The 17,142-nt window shown below is 39.0% G+C and overlaps 1 long non-coding RNA gene across 1 annotated transcript; it reads left to right on the forward strand.

The window, feature by feature from the left end:
• Positions 1-4,857: 4,857 nt before the first annotated feature.
• On the forward strand, positions 4,858-11,803 carry LOC139669446 (uncharacterized). Its single transcript, XR_011697262.1, has 3 exons — positions 4,858-4,954; positions 7,963-8,101; positions 11,573-11,803. It is a non-coding gene; the product is annotated as an uncharacterized lncRNA (long non-coding RNA).
• Positions 11,804-17,142: the final 5,339 nt, after the last annotated feature.

Raw genomic sequence — 17,142 nt, forward strand, 5'->3', positions numbered from 1 at the left:
TCACATAGCTTAGCATTTTGGCAGGGTCCTGCAGTTGTTCCGGGGTGAATTTCCAGATCATTTGAGGAGAGAAGGTCTCCAAATACTGGCCCATATCTTCCCACTTCCCGTGCCACTCAACATCATCCGCTCCCAGGGCAGGCCTCCAGCAAGTCTCCTTAGAGAGCCCAGTTCTGACCCTAAACATGGTGTATACAGTACAGAGGAGACAAAGCAACACTAACAGCAAGATTATGCTGTCCCTAACATCAAAAGGAAGCTCAATATTTTCAATGATTGTTGTAGCAGAGGTGAAAAGGTGGAAGTAACCATCTCCGCCTGTTTTCCCCACAGTCTGGGTGCTATTTTTAATGAGACCCCAGAGGTAACAACCCAAACCAGGACAGGCAGACCAGACTGAATATACATTCACAATGAAATTCATTGCTTCTGATGTTATGACAACATAAACATAGTATATTAATAAAGCAATTTTGATCCTTCTCCCTGGTATTAAAGAGAGCATCAAAACAGGCACATGGTTCCCCATGTGTCGAAATATGAACAGGCCCAGATGCACCATCCACATGAATACATCAAGCAACATGGTAGTCAGGGAGTTTCTGTACCCAAATACACAAAATGAAATTGTAGTTCTGACTTCTCTCTCGTGCCCCACGTTGGGCGCCAAAAGATGTGCTGGTTTGAAGGTGAACCAGCAAGGGAAAATGAACTCACCACGAGAGAGATTATAAGTCAGAGCTAAAATTTAATAATAATATTATTATAACAACACTGACACACAAGGGAAATTGCTTTCAACTCACAATACCCCAGCAGTATAACCCAGTGTCCTGGGGCACAAACCCAAGGGGGTTTGTTTGCCCTTGTGCTGAGACCCCTGTGGCTCCCCCAAGTCCAGAGCAAAAGGAAAAGAAAAACCTGTTGGTGCAGGCGAGGGCTGTGGTCTGGGCGAGAGCGGTGATCTCCTGCTGTCGAGGTCCTGCTGCTGCTCTGGATCCGACGAGAAGTACCCGAGGTCTTCTTACCCACCACTTATGTACCCTCAGGGAGCACTCAGTCCCTCCCCCTGGGCGGGGACTCACACAATGGGTGATTGACTCTGGGAGCCAGGGGGTGTTGAGCTGTTGATGGCCCATTAGCAGCTCCGCCCCCCTCAGGCTGGGTGTGAAGGTGATAATGGCTCCCTGGGCAGCTGCTGCTAATGGCCCATTGTCCTTGGGGAATGAATAGAGGGAGTGGAATACACAGGTTTGATCACCACCACACAGGGTTAGCTGGTCCCTCCAGCTGAACTAGGACACTGCATCAAAAGAAGTGTGACCAGCAAGCTGAGAGAGGGAATACTGCCCCTCTACTCCTGCCTCATGACATCGCAGCTGGCGTATTGTGTTTAGCTCTGGGGCTACAAACATAGAAATTACATGGGAGAAACTTTTCAGAAGGGCTTGTGGTGACAGGATAAGGGGGAATGTCTTTAAACTGGAAGAGGGTAGGGTTAGATGAGATATTAGGAACAAATTCTTTACTGTAAGCATTTCTGGTGAGGCACCAGAACAGGTTGCCCAGAGAACCTTTGACTTCCCATCCCTTGAAATGTTCAAGGCCAGGTTGAATGGAGCTTTGAGTAACCTGGTCTAGCAGAAGGTGTCCCTGGTGCTTGCAGGGGGGTTGGACTAGATGATCTTTAAAGGTCCCTTAAAAATGAAACCATTCTATAATTTTATAAACTATTTTGAAATAATATAGAGGCTTAAAAGACAAAATAATAGGGGAATTTATGAGCTAAAGTAACCATTTTCATACAAAATTCCTGGAAAAAGCACTAATGTGATAAAAAATGCTGGTTTTGAGAGGTTTTTGCACCAGGCCATGCAATATAATGGAAAATTAAATCACTTCCACAGATATGGGAATGGAATACTTCAGAAAATCTAGACAAAGATTGTAGCTTCCTATTAACGCTGAAATATTTCTAGTATAATTTTCATAAAGCCGTATTGCTTCTCTATAGAAGACTTGTGGCTTCTCACATTATTCAGATCCTATACAGTAGTATTAACATTCATTCTTCTGTTATTATTTCTGGCTTTCTTTTACTGCCACTGGTTAAAAAGAATGAAACTTACAATAATGATAAACTCAATTCAGAGTTCTTGTATCTTGTTACTGGAGCATGTATTGTATCTGTCATGGTCTTTTAAGCCTCAGAGAACTAGCAAATGCTTTTAGCCTTTGTGACTCCTTATGGAGCATACATACATTACTGTCTGGTTTTATAAACACCACTTGGCAGTGCACTTCTTTTTTTTTACTTTCTGGTATTCTCTCTGAGGCATAACAGCTAAAAACACTATTAAACTTCAATTCTAGTGCAGGATGGCTATGGAAAATCAGAGATAAAAGAGTGAAGGGTTTTTTTAAAATATGATTGGTAGAAGAACTTTCAAAAGTGAAGTAAAATAAATTGAAATAAATAAAATAAAATAAAATATAAAATAAAATAATTCATCCACTGTTCTATCAGATCACCTGAAAGCATGTTTACTGTGTTTGACAGATACTTGACAATCAGGAAGGTATGTGAGTATCTCATTTGTGGAATTACACAGAAAGTACATCATCCTATTGTGTAAAACTCGTCTGACATGCTTCCCCAGGCACAAAGTACAGAACCTATTTCCCAGCCAAGCAATCGCTGTAAGTGGACTTTGGGCTTCAGTGTGCTTGATATTGGAGAGTATTTGAGTGCTGTCCTTTAGCCAGTCTGTGCCTACCCTTTTTGAGGAATTCTGCATTGAGTGTCTTCCACTAAATCCAATCTGATTTTACTCTCTGAAAGAGCAATATGTAAAAAAAGTTACTTGTGTTGTATTTTCACAGTTAATAATTTTTCTTCTTCTACAATTTCAAAACTCACATGAATCCATTTTTTGTTTTTACAGAAAACCAGGTGTGTCAGTGATCATACAATGCAGAGCAACTGGAGAAAAAAGATCATATAAAGACTGCTCATTCTTCATTTTGATGTTTCTCTAACAATTTTCAGTTAAGAGTTTGGTATCCACCTCTTTCTTCCTTTGTATTATTCAAAGGTCTAAAAATGTAAGAGTTATGGTTAAACAGAGAGGCTGCATGAAACTTTAGCAGGTGCTATGAGATTTTCAGCTATAAAGCTGCACTTGTTCAGGAGGGCTTCAGTTACATTGTAGCGTGTTGCTATTTATGTGTATTTATTTCTCCTCTAAAAGTTTGCAGAGGCCAAACTAGGTAATGTGATTAAGTGGCTGAACACACTAAAGGTTCCAAAAACTAGGTCATTATTCAGATTAACGACTGGATTAAAAGGATTAAGGAGAGTGGCAGGATTTTGATTTGCATATTACTCCAAAGACCTTTGACTTATGTAAAGGCTCCTCTTAAAGACTATCAAGCCAAAGTATTACATCAAGCAAAGTAGTTGTTGCAGATTACTCTTGCCTGGTTTTCGACCCTGTGTGTTATTACCTGTATTTGTACACTGGAATTATTTTTCATAATTCAACACTTGGATTGCTCTTCTGGATGTGGCAAATGCAGGGGGAGCACTAATGTGAAAGAGATAAGTTGTAAGATAATTAAATCTTATTATGCATAAGCTATGGGATTCTTGAAGGATTTCACCTGAAAGCATTTTAGCCAGCTGCTAAAAAAGGATACATTGTTCAACAGCAGAAACCAGCAATTCAATCAAGATCAAGCCTCCCTCAAAGGCTCACAAATTTATTTAGATTAATCTATGTACCACTCTACAAGAGTATACAGAGATGTTTTGGTGTATGAGAAATGTATCTAAGAGCTCAAGCCTTTAAGTGCTTTGGACAATCAAACTCAAGGGTCTCCATGGCTGAGGTTACCCATTTAGCATCAGCTAAAGGAAAAGATTAGTTTTAAGGGTTACTTAGTATAAAAGTCCTTCCATTGCCAGTATGTTTGTGTTTCAGCCAAACAACCTTGTTCATGGCATTTACATGAAAGGAGAGGAGATGCTTTTGTGGGGGCAATCTAGCACAGACAAATGTGATTTTGGGAATGAAGACAGATGACTTTCTGCAGATGAGTGATTCTGTAAGACATGACATTTGTAACAATAAGCAACATAGGCAAAATGCCTTCAATACATCACAGGCTTAGAAAAAGAAAATAATTCTAGGATTTCTGGCAAAATTTCAACAAATGACAGGAATACTCACAGATCATATTTTCATAAATCACAGTCTTCATATATTATTCAGTCGTTTGTGTCTGAAGAGCACTTTATTTATTTTTTTGAACTTTTAACCTGACAAATATTCTTACTATTTTATTTCTCTGATTTCAAACAGTTTTACTTTAAAATATCTGTCTCCACCGGCCCATCAAGGTTGGGATGATGTCATTTCAGAAACTGCCTCAATCCCCCTTAACCTCAAAAGTACAAATTTTACCCAAAAGTGCTAGTAAAACTGATGTGTTGAAAAAAAGGATAAATAAGTGGTATGTGGGATCATTAGTTCATCCAAGGGATTCATGTAAATAATTTACTTATAAGTTTTTCTGGGTTTGGGGGAATGGATGACAGATTTCTTACATAAATCAATCTTAATTATGCAGTGAATGAATCAATACATAATTAAGGTCAAGGAATGGTCCAATATAATGAATTTAGTTTTATTGTTCAGGAGTTGTTTTAATGTCAAGATAGAACTTGTGAAATATTGTATGAGACTATCAGGACAGGGCATCTACATGGCGGACTCTCACGTTCAATTTCTTTACTCTGGCAGCAATGTCTTGCCACAGATCTGCTGCCCGGATGGGCTTCCCTCTACCCTTGGTTTCCCGGCCAATGCACCATTTATCTGTCCTGGGTTGAGCTGGCAAAACACCAACTGTCCAAGACAGAGTGAAAAGGGTTCCTCCTCCTCCCAAACAGGTAAGGGGAAAAGAAGAGGGAGAGAGGGAACAAAAACTTCCAAAGCCAGGTCTATGCTGAAACTAACTACATGTATTTATACAGAAAAGAGAAAATTAAGAGGATACTACAATATAACACACACTTACACAAGTTATGTATAACAAGAAATAACTTCCCACTTCCCAGTAAACACAAATTCTACCATTTTAACTACAAATCATTCTAGAGAAGTTGGTTCTTCAGAGACAGACTTAAGCAGAGAGAAAAGCTAAGAACAAACATTTTACTTCCCTCAGATAACATGATGTTAAACCGGTGCTCTGGGCTTGGGCCTCCCCATGCCTCCTGGGACAGCAGAGTGTCTTGCTGGGACCACAGCTGTGAAGCAACTCAACAAGCCACACCCACACACCAGCTCTTACCCCTTTTGAGATGATGCAATATGGTATGGAATACAATATTATTGCCTAGAAGAAGTCAGGTGTTAGCTAGCTCAGCCCAGCTCAAGTCAGCTGACAATTTCAGGCCTAATCTGAACTTTAAAGCCTAATTTAGGCCCACCTGGCTAAACCCATAACAGTAACTTAGATTTTAAAAATCCAAACCAAAACATATAATTCTTACATTTAGAAAATACCAGAGCTGCTCTCAGGAAGAAGCCTCAGCACTAAACAACAGCAGCTTTCAACATTTTTTTCTGTCAATACTCCTGTGGCAGAATTGTGATGAGGAACACTTTTCCAGCTCCTGGCTTCATCCACTTAATTTTGCCTGCAGTCAAGCTGGGTGTCTATTTCTACAGCATTCAGATTCATCAGATGTTTTCTCCACTCTAAAAATATTATTGTTCTTCCTTTTCTTAAGTAATTTCCCACTGCAATTACAGAAAATAACATTGTAAAAGTACATTGTGAAAAAGTGTCACTACCCTTTTAAATTTGGTCTCTGAGGTCCCACGGATGGAAGAGGATAGGGGGATAAAAAGAGAACAAAATCCTATGTGCTAAACTGACCTGACTAATGCCTGTGGTTCTGACCAGGTATTAGATTTTGATTCCAGGATATGACAATTAACTTTAAAATGTGAGGATCACATTGCAGGCTGCCTCAGTTAAAGACAGGCAGTTCAATATTCAAGATGCAGATTTAGCTTCTCTGTATTGTTTGTTTATCCTCTCCTGGAGTCTAGGCTGTAATGTCTTCAGAGTGAGATGTGGAGAGCTTGTCCTTCCCAAAGGCCACTTCCAATGGTAAAGGTCACCACTTCAGAAGCAAGAACTGTGCTTTTGAACTTTGTTAGGTTGAGAAGATGTCCAGCCAGGAATCCTACACATCCTGAGAAAGTGCCCTTGCCACTAAGCTGTACAGTTAGAAGTAATCTGTAGTGATAAATTGTTGCAACTACCTTTTATGAAGAGTCATATCTTGTTGACTTACTTTGGACATGTTGTGAGGACAGTTAGCAGATTGAAACCTTGAGGCGATTCACATTAAGTGCCATGTTGCTGGATTCCCTTCAAGTCTGAATGGAAGATAGATGCTGAAAGATCCAACAGCAATGGTCATGGTCCCATAGAAAACAAAATTTTAGCTGCCAGAGAACCTTAGAAGCAACTATAGAAGAATCGCTGAGTAAGTGATCTGAGGCTGTAATATTCAAACTTGATTTTGGTGTTGAAGAGCCTTAACGGTGTCTTTTAAAAAGACTACAAGTTCAAAGGCACAGCACATTCAAACAGAAGTGTTATGAGAGAGTGCCTGTACCACAGCTTCTCCCCAGCTCCCCACAGAGGGGTGAGGATGCTCCTTCAGCCAACCCTGCCTGCAGGTCCTGGGAGGTGCTGGGTGAGAGCCCCACCACACAGAGCCTCTGACTGCCTGCAAGCCCTGTGCAGCAAACAAGCATATACTGGTGGATCGTACTCATTCATCACAACTGATGTAAACATATTTAATATTATCTACTCTTGGCTTCAGTAGCTGTTTCTTGCCACAGCAGAGGTTTCTGTTTAATGAAGGATTCAATGATGTTCTCTACAAAATGAGGAAGAAGTAACTGTTATTTCTTTTAAGGATCAAAGCAAACATTTCAATGCACAAAATCAGGATAATTTTAAGGGGAAATTAATTGGTTTTAATTACCAATTCTTATTTGAAGAATCTATAAGGAAACAGTCCTGAAAGAATAATTAGCAAATATCAGTTAGAACAACAACTTCGTAAATCTGAATTAAAGAAACCTTCCTTTAGAATAATCAGCGCAAAATGACACCATCACTCTTGCAGGTATTATGTTCCTGAAGGAGATTCCTGGTTTCTCTCCAACTATTTCAGAACTCTGAGACAGGGAAAAGTGACATCAACAGTGTCAGAGGAGAAAATCAACTCCAGAAAGAAGCTTCATGTTCCTAGACAAATAGTGAAATTAAAGTTTTTGGCCAATGATGGCTTAAGCAGCTTGGATAATATTGCTGATGAATATGCACTCAGAAAGCTTCTACCTTAAAAAAAAATCAAGGTACTGCTTTAAAATTCTTGTTCTCCAACCAAATGAATTTGAAATCTTTTATGTATAGCACAAGGAGGGGAAGAAAAGATTACTGGATTTTTTTTTTTAATGAAAACAAATTTTCTTGTAAGAAGCATCCACTTTCAGTAACAATGCAGTATCTCTAGCTTCACTCTTACACAAAAATAATTGTAAGTTTAAAAATTAGGTATGCCTAACATAAACTTTATCAGGGCAACATAAGGAGAGGTCTAGCTCAGAAGGACAGAGCAGTAACAATCTCAGTAGCTCCAGCAGGTCTCAAGTAGCCCAAATATCTTGATGCCTTATTCAAACATCTAGACAAAAAGAGCCAGCTTTTTCAAGACTCTCAGGATGGTTTTAGAAGATGTCAACAGATAATTTTTAGTAGAAACCAGATATGTTTGTGTGGGTTTAGGAAGTTTATTGCTTTTGGTTTGGAATGGTGAAGTCTTTTGTGTGTCTGCTTGTTTAATTTTTTTTTTTTATCCCACAGGTATCTACAAGAATATTTGGAAATATTAAATTGTGGCCAAGAATTTCTTCCCCTAAGAGTTTCCACTCTAAAGATAAGATTCACCTATATAGTAGTTGAGCATCTACACCAAGTTAGATGACTGCATTCCGTGTAACAGGTTAGTGGGTGGCCCACTTTCAGACAGCAATTAATTCCAATCTGGCTAAGATACTGTTTTTAGGATAAACTGAATCACCCTCAGAAAGTTTCTGCCACTTTTCATTCATGCTCACTTAGACTAGATTGTTAACTTCTTGATGCCTAAAATCAGGTGTATCCCGTATGAAAAGACAGCTTAAATGACCAATGGAATAAATAGGAAGGTGAGAAAAAATAACAAGAAAGCAGTTATTTAAAATATGTTATAGAATTGATCAGCACAGTATGTAGCCCTTATCAAATCAGCACCAGAAACTGGATTTTTTTACTAATCTAAGCTTTATTTACTTCAATTGAGATGCAGAGAACATCCATTAGTATGAGGAATCTGAGATCTGCCACTCAAATTCAGCCTGCTAGTCAGTGAAGTCCTTGCATTATAGAAATCCATTAAATTGTCTGCCCTTTCTTTTAACAAGAGGTAATGCAGACTACAGACTAGTTCCATCAGGACAGGTTGTCATATCAACTTAACTTACAAGCGGCCCGATCATATTATATTTGGAATATGCACACAATCATTCATGTTTCTCCGAACTTCTGTTCCAGAATTTTAATTTTCTTGTTTTATTACTGAGTGGTACACAACTTGTATCTAAAACACTGGAAGAATGAGCTAAAGCATCATGAAAATTATTTCACATGATACAGTAGCTGTGCTTATGCCATGGGGTAATGTGTGGATCTCTATAATTTAATTTTCTGCGTGAATTTTAGCCATGGTATATCCCCAGTATCATCTAGCAGGAAATTTAGATGCCCATGATGTTTTGCTATGCTCCAAGAGATTTCAAAGTCAGGAAAGAGAACTGCATGGCACAGCTCAAAGAGCACCCACCCACTTTGCAGCACAGACAGTACTAGTATGAGCTACTTAAAGTTTAATTAAAACTGGGTGAATTTGCTAGTGATGATTACGTAAAACCAGAATAGTTGTGGTGTTAAGTTGGGACTACCTTGTTAAACTTTCAGCAGAACAAACTTGTGAGAAAATTCTTGAACTGCCTGTATTATAATTAGGTCATAAGTATCTTGTTCCTTGCTGTTGCCTTAGTGAGGTGCTTCCACTTTGAGCTTGCAAAACCCCTTTTTCTTTCCCTCTCTACTCTCCTTTCCTTCCACAGCCATTATTTTCAAAGAGGAAAAACATCAATAATGGTCACACATCTTTCTTTTATTTATGAACTAATTCAATTACCTCAGATGAAATACTGCTGTTTCCAACTATAACTATTAAATCACTTCCCATGAGTGATATATATTATGGGATTTACAGTCCACTAATTTTACTAATTTACTAATCAGTGTCTGATATATCATTTTACAACAGCATGGAAGGCAGAAGACAGGGAAAATAATAAATATAGGGAAAAGAATCATAGGATGTCAAGATATTGTGCAAAATTAGAAATAAAGTTGACAGGGAAAGGGAGAGGATGATGACATCCTTTCCATTCAGTATCGAGATGTATATCAGTGTGAGACTGAAGCGCTCCCCAGCTCTGACCCCAGGCCTTCATAAACACCCTGTAACTATTCCTGATACCCTTCAGATTGTCCATTTTTGGGTAATACCACAGGCAAGGCATAAAGCTTAACAAATCTTCCAAAGGCTCTGCCACCTACAGTCACACCCAACCTTTATTTCTGTGCTTGCAAGTGTTGTTTTAAAGCTGTTCTCATTAAAGCCAGGGTAAGATAGATAACTAATGGGCTTGCAGAGAGAAGAGTGATAGACACTTTCACCTTAGATCCTTCATATTTCCTTATTTAGGAAAAGCAGCTGCATTAACATGCAGACAACTTTCTCTTTGAACTCAAAATAACACAACTTACATCAAACTGCAAAGTGTCTTGAAAATATAGCACCATCATCCAAATTATTCTTTAAAAGCTTAGTGATTTTGTAGGACCTAGTTTTTGGGTTTTTTTACTCATCCTGGTTGAATATTTTCACCTGATGTCTGAGCCGCTAATTCACACATACGTCATTCATCCATCTAAAACATGTGAGAGTAAAATGAGCTCTCAAGGCATGGCCAGCATTGGGATTGAGTAAGTTTGTACTAATCTTTGAAAGAGACCCACTATTCTTTGCCCAGTAATGCTCAGGATTCGAACTCCAAAATAATTTTAAATCTTTAGAAGCAAACAGATCACAAGACTTAGAGAATGAGTGGGAAACAAAGATAAGCACAATTCATATTTACAAAAGGCAGTAAACTATGAAAAAATGATTGAAATAACAGAAACTCTGACAGAATTTTAGACTCAGATGAGCTAATGGAGGACTACCAAGAGACATGACATAATTCATAGGACTTACTGGTGGTTTCAATAGGACCACATAAGGCCACTCGGCTAGAGTTTTTTGAGTACAGGTAGTCTTTAACTATATTTAACAAGTATTTATGTTCCCATATCAGACAATAAAAAGCTAAGAATGGAACTTCTTATCTTAAAATACTTTCATTATTGAACTCTTCATGTTAAACATCTTTCCACTTGGCAGTTCAAGTAGTTTAACTTGCAAAATATAGCTTACTTCCCAGCTGCTTCCCATTCACAGACAATATGTGTGGCCTTCCTTAAAGGGGATGGAAAATGTGATACCATATCCCACTATGACATGCCTTATACCCACTTCCTGTTTTTATATTGGGTTTTTGCATCTGGTTGCTAAAAGCATGTTTTTTCTTGTGACACTGCTTCTTGTCATATTTTGTGTATACCTATTGGTTTTATTACTCTTATTTTTGCTGTCTTTTATCCTGATACTTACGAAAACATTTGTGGGGTTTGAAAGAGGAGATAAAACTGTGAAACTTCCTGCAAGTTTATGCTGGAAGTTCTTCAATGCTATCATCACTCTAAAGGAAACTGTGTCCCAGTAGGCTCAGCTATTGTGTGAAATCTAGTGTTATCTACAAATTGGTCATCTCAGACTGCCCTTTAATGGGTGCCTCCACTGTCAGAGGTAATAAAACTAGGGGACAGACCTTGGGAAGTAAGCCAGCCATTGATTTGCTCCGGATACCTGACTGTGTAGGCTAATGTGTGGTCTCTTGGTGTCACAGAGATAAAGTGCAAATTGGTTTTGAAAATCATTGCCAGGAGTGGAGTGCATGCTTTTTTCAAAATGTCACACCCAGTGAGCAGTAACACACAGCCAGGCTTTGGTCTCCCTACCAGATAGATGAATTACATTTATGTTTTATGGAAAGATTCATTATCCAGTCCAGCATTGTGTTGATTTAGTTGTCTTTAACCTGTTCTTGTCCTCAGTGTTCTTCTGGAAATAGACAGACTGACATTATATCTACCAGCAATTTAGCAAGCAAAGAAATAGGTTTTCAAAAATGTTTAACCACAGTGTACATTAAACAAATGTCCTCCCAACTTGTGTTTACTTTCATACTCTGATGTATAGGGCACTGCATCAGTGTTCTGCTATGCTCATAGAACTTTTTACTTCAAGAAGAGACTGTGAGATCACCTGTCACCCCCAAATGGAGCAAACACATTTGTCTCTTACTGACAGCAGAGGAATGAGATGCACTGCCCCTCAGCATAAGCCTTTCTCTGGGCTATCTTCAATCACCTTCCAGGAATGGAGTACTGCCACATGTGTTCAAGCATAGAGAGGATTTTCAAACCTACCATAAAGGTCAACTCCTGGTGCTTGCCAGACTGGAAGTTGCTGGAAGTGGGGTGGCTTTCCAAAAGCCTCTGCCTCATGAAGTGTCCTATTTCGGCAGCGAGGACCAGTTTATCACTGTGTGGGTGTGACCAAAGCTGTGTATTCTCCACCCTCTACAACATTTCTCATGAACTGTTACCAATGGATCATTTGCAGCAGCTGTCCAGGGCACACCCGACCCCCTCAGGATGTGAGCTAGGTATAAAAGACACCTATGAGATAAGAGCTGTGATAACTCCCCTCCGGGGAGTCTTTGGCACCTGCATACCCAGACTGAGGGGTCATGTCTGCTAATGGGCCAGTAACGATTCCAGAAACATCCCATGACTTAATTTATCCATTGTGAAACCCTCTATCCTGGGGAAGGTACTGGGTGGTCCCACCTGAACCTGAGGGTATATAATCTTGGGGTCTGGGGACTTTTGCAACCACTTGCCAGATCCAGAGGAGGACCAGAACCTTGACAGGAGAAGACCACCACTCTTGACCAGACTGTGACCATCATCCTCACCAACAGGCTTTCCCCTTCCTTTTACTTTGGACTCAGAGGAACCACGTGGGGCTCAGCACAGGGGCTAACGAACACCACTGTCTTTGTGCACCAGGATGCTGGGCCATACTTCTGGGTTTTGTGGGTTAAAACCAATTTCTTTTTGTATCATTGCATTTATTGTAATATTTTTATTAAATTGTTAATCTGATTTATAATCTCTTTTGTGTTGGGTTCACTTCTCCTGCCAGTTTACCTCTAAACCAGCACATGCAGGTAAGAGGATGTGGTAATGAGTGCCACGGCATGCACTCAGGAGGCCTTTCACTGAGAGCAGCTAAATTCAGCTCTGTGTTCTGTATCTAAATCCACCACAGACATATCTGGTCATTTAGCTGGCAGTGGCAAGTCATGGGAATAAAAAAACAAAGAAAGCTCTTGGGATGCAAACTGCTGGGATTTGGCAGAGCACTCCATGGCAGGAAGCAAGTCCTCTTTTACCCTGTTCTTCTGCAGGAAGCTGCTACAGACTCCATCACTGTAAGGACACTATATTGCCTTGGATTTTGGTTTTATTTGGTAGGACATATCCATTTATAAAGAGGAGCAGCTTCTCCAATAGTTTGGAAACACAGTATTGGAGCTTTTTGATTGGCCAGCCTAGAGAAGCTATTTATTTGTACACTAACACCTTGCTCAACTACTTTGCCGTTTAATAGAATGTGTCTTTGTGGTAACAAAATACCATTTCTCAGCCATACATGTTTGTGGAATAAAGTTGAATAATCTTTCAGTTCCATTTGTGGCTTCTATCCTACAATTTTGTGATTCCCTGCCATGGAATCCAAACAATTCAATACAGTCAAAGGAAGGAATTAAACAGAAATATCTCAAAATAGAAAAAAACCCCAAAAAACTAAGGAATAAATGCTACTATTTTATGCAGTGGAGTGAGGTACTTAATTTGCTTATCTCCTGGGTTTCTTTTGTTTTATACATTTGCTTGTACTGTATGCTTTTAGGGCAGGCATGTCTCTTGCTATTTTTATCTATGTGTACAAAGCCAAACTCAACAGCATTACAAAATGAGCATTAAATTCTAAGTTCAGTGGAGAAGAGTCCCACTTCAACTAAGTATTTGAAGACCCACACCACTGCACAGATACCCCAGTAATACCTGAAACTTCTAGTGAGGACACAAAGGAGAAAGCATGAGAAAAGAAGACTGAAATAACAAAAGAACCAAGACCATGATTTCTACTAAAAGAAGAGTGTAGGGAAGTAACTGCATTGCTAAACGTGGCTCAGCTTCAGTCATGGTTGGGAAAAAGAGGCTGGGAACTGGGCAGGAATAAAGGGGACAAATAACAGTCTTTCAGACAAAATAATGAGAGAACATGCTGAAAGATGCAGACTATGCAATTGCTGCATGCCCAGCGGGTTAGGAGGAAAGGTGGTCACTGTATCACTCACTACCACTTGTGAAATTGCTTTGGCATAGGGCTTCCTACTACCTATTTAATTGAAAATGGTAGAAGCTTTAAAAGATAAAAGAAGCTACTAAGAGACAAAATGTGTACTAGACATACAGAAGAGAAGCAAGAAACTGAGAGCCTTGCCAAAACTGGCAAAGACGTGAAAACACAATTGCAAGGAAATGTGCTCTTAAAACATAATTGTAAAGCGCTGCCAAGAAAGAGGTCATTCATGACTTAAGTGACCAGCTGTCATGTCCTAAAGGAGCACCATGGGCAGTGCCATAACCACTTCTCTCATTACAGAATCCAGCTGAGTATGAGAACAGGGTTTTTTAATGTGATTTTCCAATTTTCTTAGAGGGAAGGAAATTATTTCCTTTTGCAGCTTAATAAAATTAAAAGAAAAAAACACAACAAATTAAATAATTCCTCTAGTGGTTAACTGAATTAAAATGTAGCCATAAAAATGAAGAAACTACAAATTACCTTCAAATCCTAGCCATGATCAAGGTTGACAAAGTTCATAACTTGAATTGTATTTACTAAACATACACATCTAGCATATTGTGAATGAAAACCAGCTCCAGACAAAGTCCAAATTACAGTGAGGATACAATCAGCTCTTACTAAGTAAGAATACTTTGCCCAAAACTTTGTCTGAACTCACACTAAACATCATCTGAGGTTTACAAAGTTCAGATAATTCTGCTAATATTTTAATTGCCACATGCCTTTTTACAGTTCCTGGAATTAGAGTTTGGAGTGCCAAAAATGTGCTGGAGCCTGTATCAGTGCAGTTATGTGAATGACACAGAAAGTTTTTCACAAAAACTTTGGAACTCCAGGTGAATTCTGACTCAACTGAAAGAATTACCTGAACAAGCAGAGGAGAGTTAGTCCTATGCATGGACTGGAACTCATGGAGTATAAGGCAGCGCCAAAGTGCACCTTTGCTCACCTGTGTTTTTTACTGCTGGCTGTATTTTATGATGAAAATAGGAAGCATGAAGAAACAAAGGAATTTGATTGCTTCATTTATATTTCCTTCCTCCCCCCTCCCATATGTGAGAATATCCTTCTGTACACAAGTCCTTACCAAAATTATTCCACACAATTCACCCTTCTCACACTCATTTCTGAGGCTTTCCTGTACTTTGATGTGTGGTGTTGCAAGGACAGTATCTGCAATTCTGATAATGCAGCTATTCCAGCATCTCACTGTCAGCATCACAGAGCACAGCACCTACTCTGCTCTCTTGATTCTAAGCAATAGAAACACAGTACTTCAAGGCTACTTAACCAAAGTAAGGAATTTATTTTGCCCTTGAGAGGGGTTTTGGTTTTGGTCTGGCAACTTCATATTATGAAAAATATGTGCTGAAACAGTGCCTGTGAAGTTAATGGCAACCTGGGTGTGAGATAGGGTACTGTGTCTTTCAGCTTAGGATGGTTTGGCCGGGAGTTGAATCTAGGGCTTATTGTGTGCCCTTGAGTAAACAAAACTACAATGAGTTATTGAGACTGCTGACTTCCAACAAACAATGGTCTCTGTGTAAGCATGACATTTTACAACCATGAAGCCTGAGCCATGTATGCTTATTGTCATATATCTTTCTATCAACTCATTTTGTGTAATAATTTTGAAAGAACACCACAGAAATATGCGGTATGCAAAGGGAACAGAGTTGAGGTATGTGGATTGGACTGTCACCAAGAATTGGCATATGCCATGGTGATGGCCAAGGAAAAAAAAATCTAGGAAAACACTTCTAAAGTAGCAACTGTAAGTTAGAAAAATAAATTAGTTCCAAAGATGTGGCGTCTCAGGGAAATTTTCATATTGGAACCTAATGATCTGGAGACAGTGAAGACATACAAAAATCCTGCAACTATGCTCACACAATTGACCAAGGTCACAGAACAGACGCTTTTTCAATTCAGCTTTGACAAGTCTTACCATGAAAAACACCAACACACTTTGCCAACATTACAGTGGTAAGAAAAGAAAACTTTACAGATTGTGAATGATTTCCATGTCTTTGGTGTCTTTTCTGTATGCTATCACCTTTACTGTTTTCACAAGCAGTTTGCCAGTTTCTCGTAGGATCTAAATGTAGTGAAAAGTGTACTTAGTTTTTCTACTGGTTAATATTTTGGTTCAAAAGATAGTCAGAAAAAGTTATATAAACCATCTATTGTTTGAGATTTTCAGGACCTTAAACATTTCAAAGAATATCTCTAGAAGGAAAATGAGCTGTCCTTGTCCCATTTCTCATTCTTGTCACAGCCTGAACAAACAAGCATGCAGCTGTCTTCCATCCATGTTAAGTTGGAGATGTTGGGATGGAAATAGTTTAATCTTGTACCAGGGTCAGTTCTCATTTCTGTCTGTGGATAGTGAGTTATACCAATACCGCAACAGAAGTGACTCTCATTATAGACTCATTTTGGGCACAGAGGGAGTAATAAGAACAGAAAAACACATTAAAAAATGGAATGCCTTTTATGAAATTCTTGAAGTTGTGAGAAAAATAAAGAGGAAATGAATCCATTTTGGAGTAATTTTTTTCCTGAAAAACACAGAAAATCTCTTCCCAATCAATGTTATATCACTGACAGAAGTGTCATGACAAATTCATACATTATAGGGTTTCACCTTCAAACAAATAAGCTCATGAAAAATCATTCCAGAAACTCATGTGAAACATCTTCCATAATCTCAGTGTATGCAATAACGTCCTGGCTCACAAAATCTCATGCTGAAACAGATTGGTTGTTTTTTTTATGCACTTGATTTGACTTGACAATGTGAAATCCCAAAGAAATTTTCCATCTTGATTTTCTGAACAGAATGTAAAAGCAGGATTGGAAAAATCCTTGTAACCAATTGTCAAAAACTTTAATTGTGCCATCTCCACTCCATCCCACACCTCAGCTCCACCAGAGATACCCAGATGGAATAAGTGATTACAAAGAGGACTCAATGTTGGTCCCTATCAGTACCAATTACCTCTCTTGTTTCTGAAGCAAGAGCTCAAGTTGTGCATTTGTCTCATCTGCCTCTGTCAGAGAGCAGAATCCCACTCTAGTCTTTGAGGCTGTGGCCTTCTCAGGGCAGCCTCTCTTTTCCCCACCAGAAGGAAAAAACCTTGCAAAAGGAATGCAGAAAGAGCATTTTTGCCATGCCTGTGGTACTTATTTACCTCTCATTTCCAGACAGTATATACAGAAACTTTTTGTGTTTACTCATTTTCTAATATATTCCAGGTAGTCACAGACTGAGTTTTCATCCACATTCTGGACATAAAAATATTTCTAAAATTTGGCAGTAG

Source organism: Pithys albifrons, chromosome 3 (assembly GCF_047495875.1).
Source record: "Pithys albifrons albifrons isolate INPA30051 chromosome 3, PitAlb_v1, whole genome shotgun sequence".
NCBI lineage: Eukaryota > Metazoa > Chordata > Aves > Passeriformes > Thamnophilidae > Pithys > Pithys albifrons.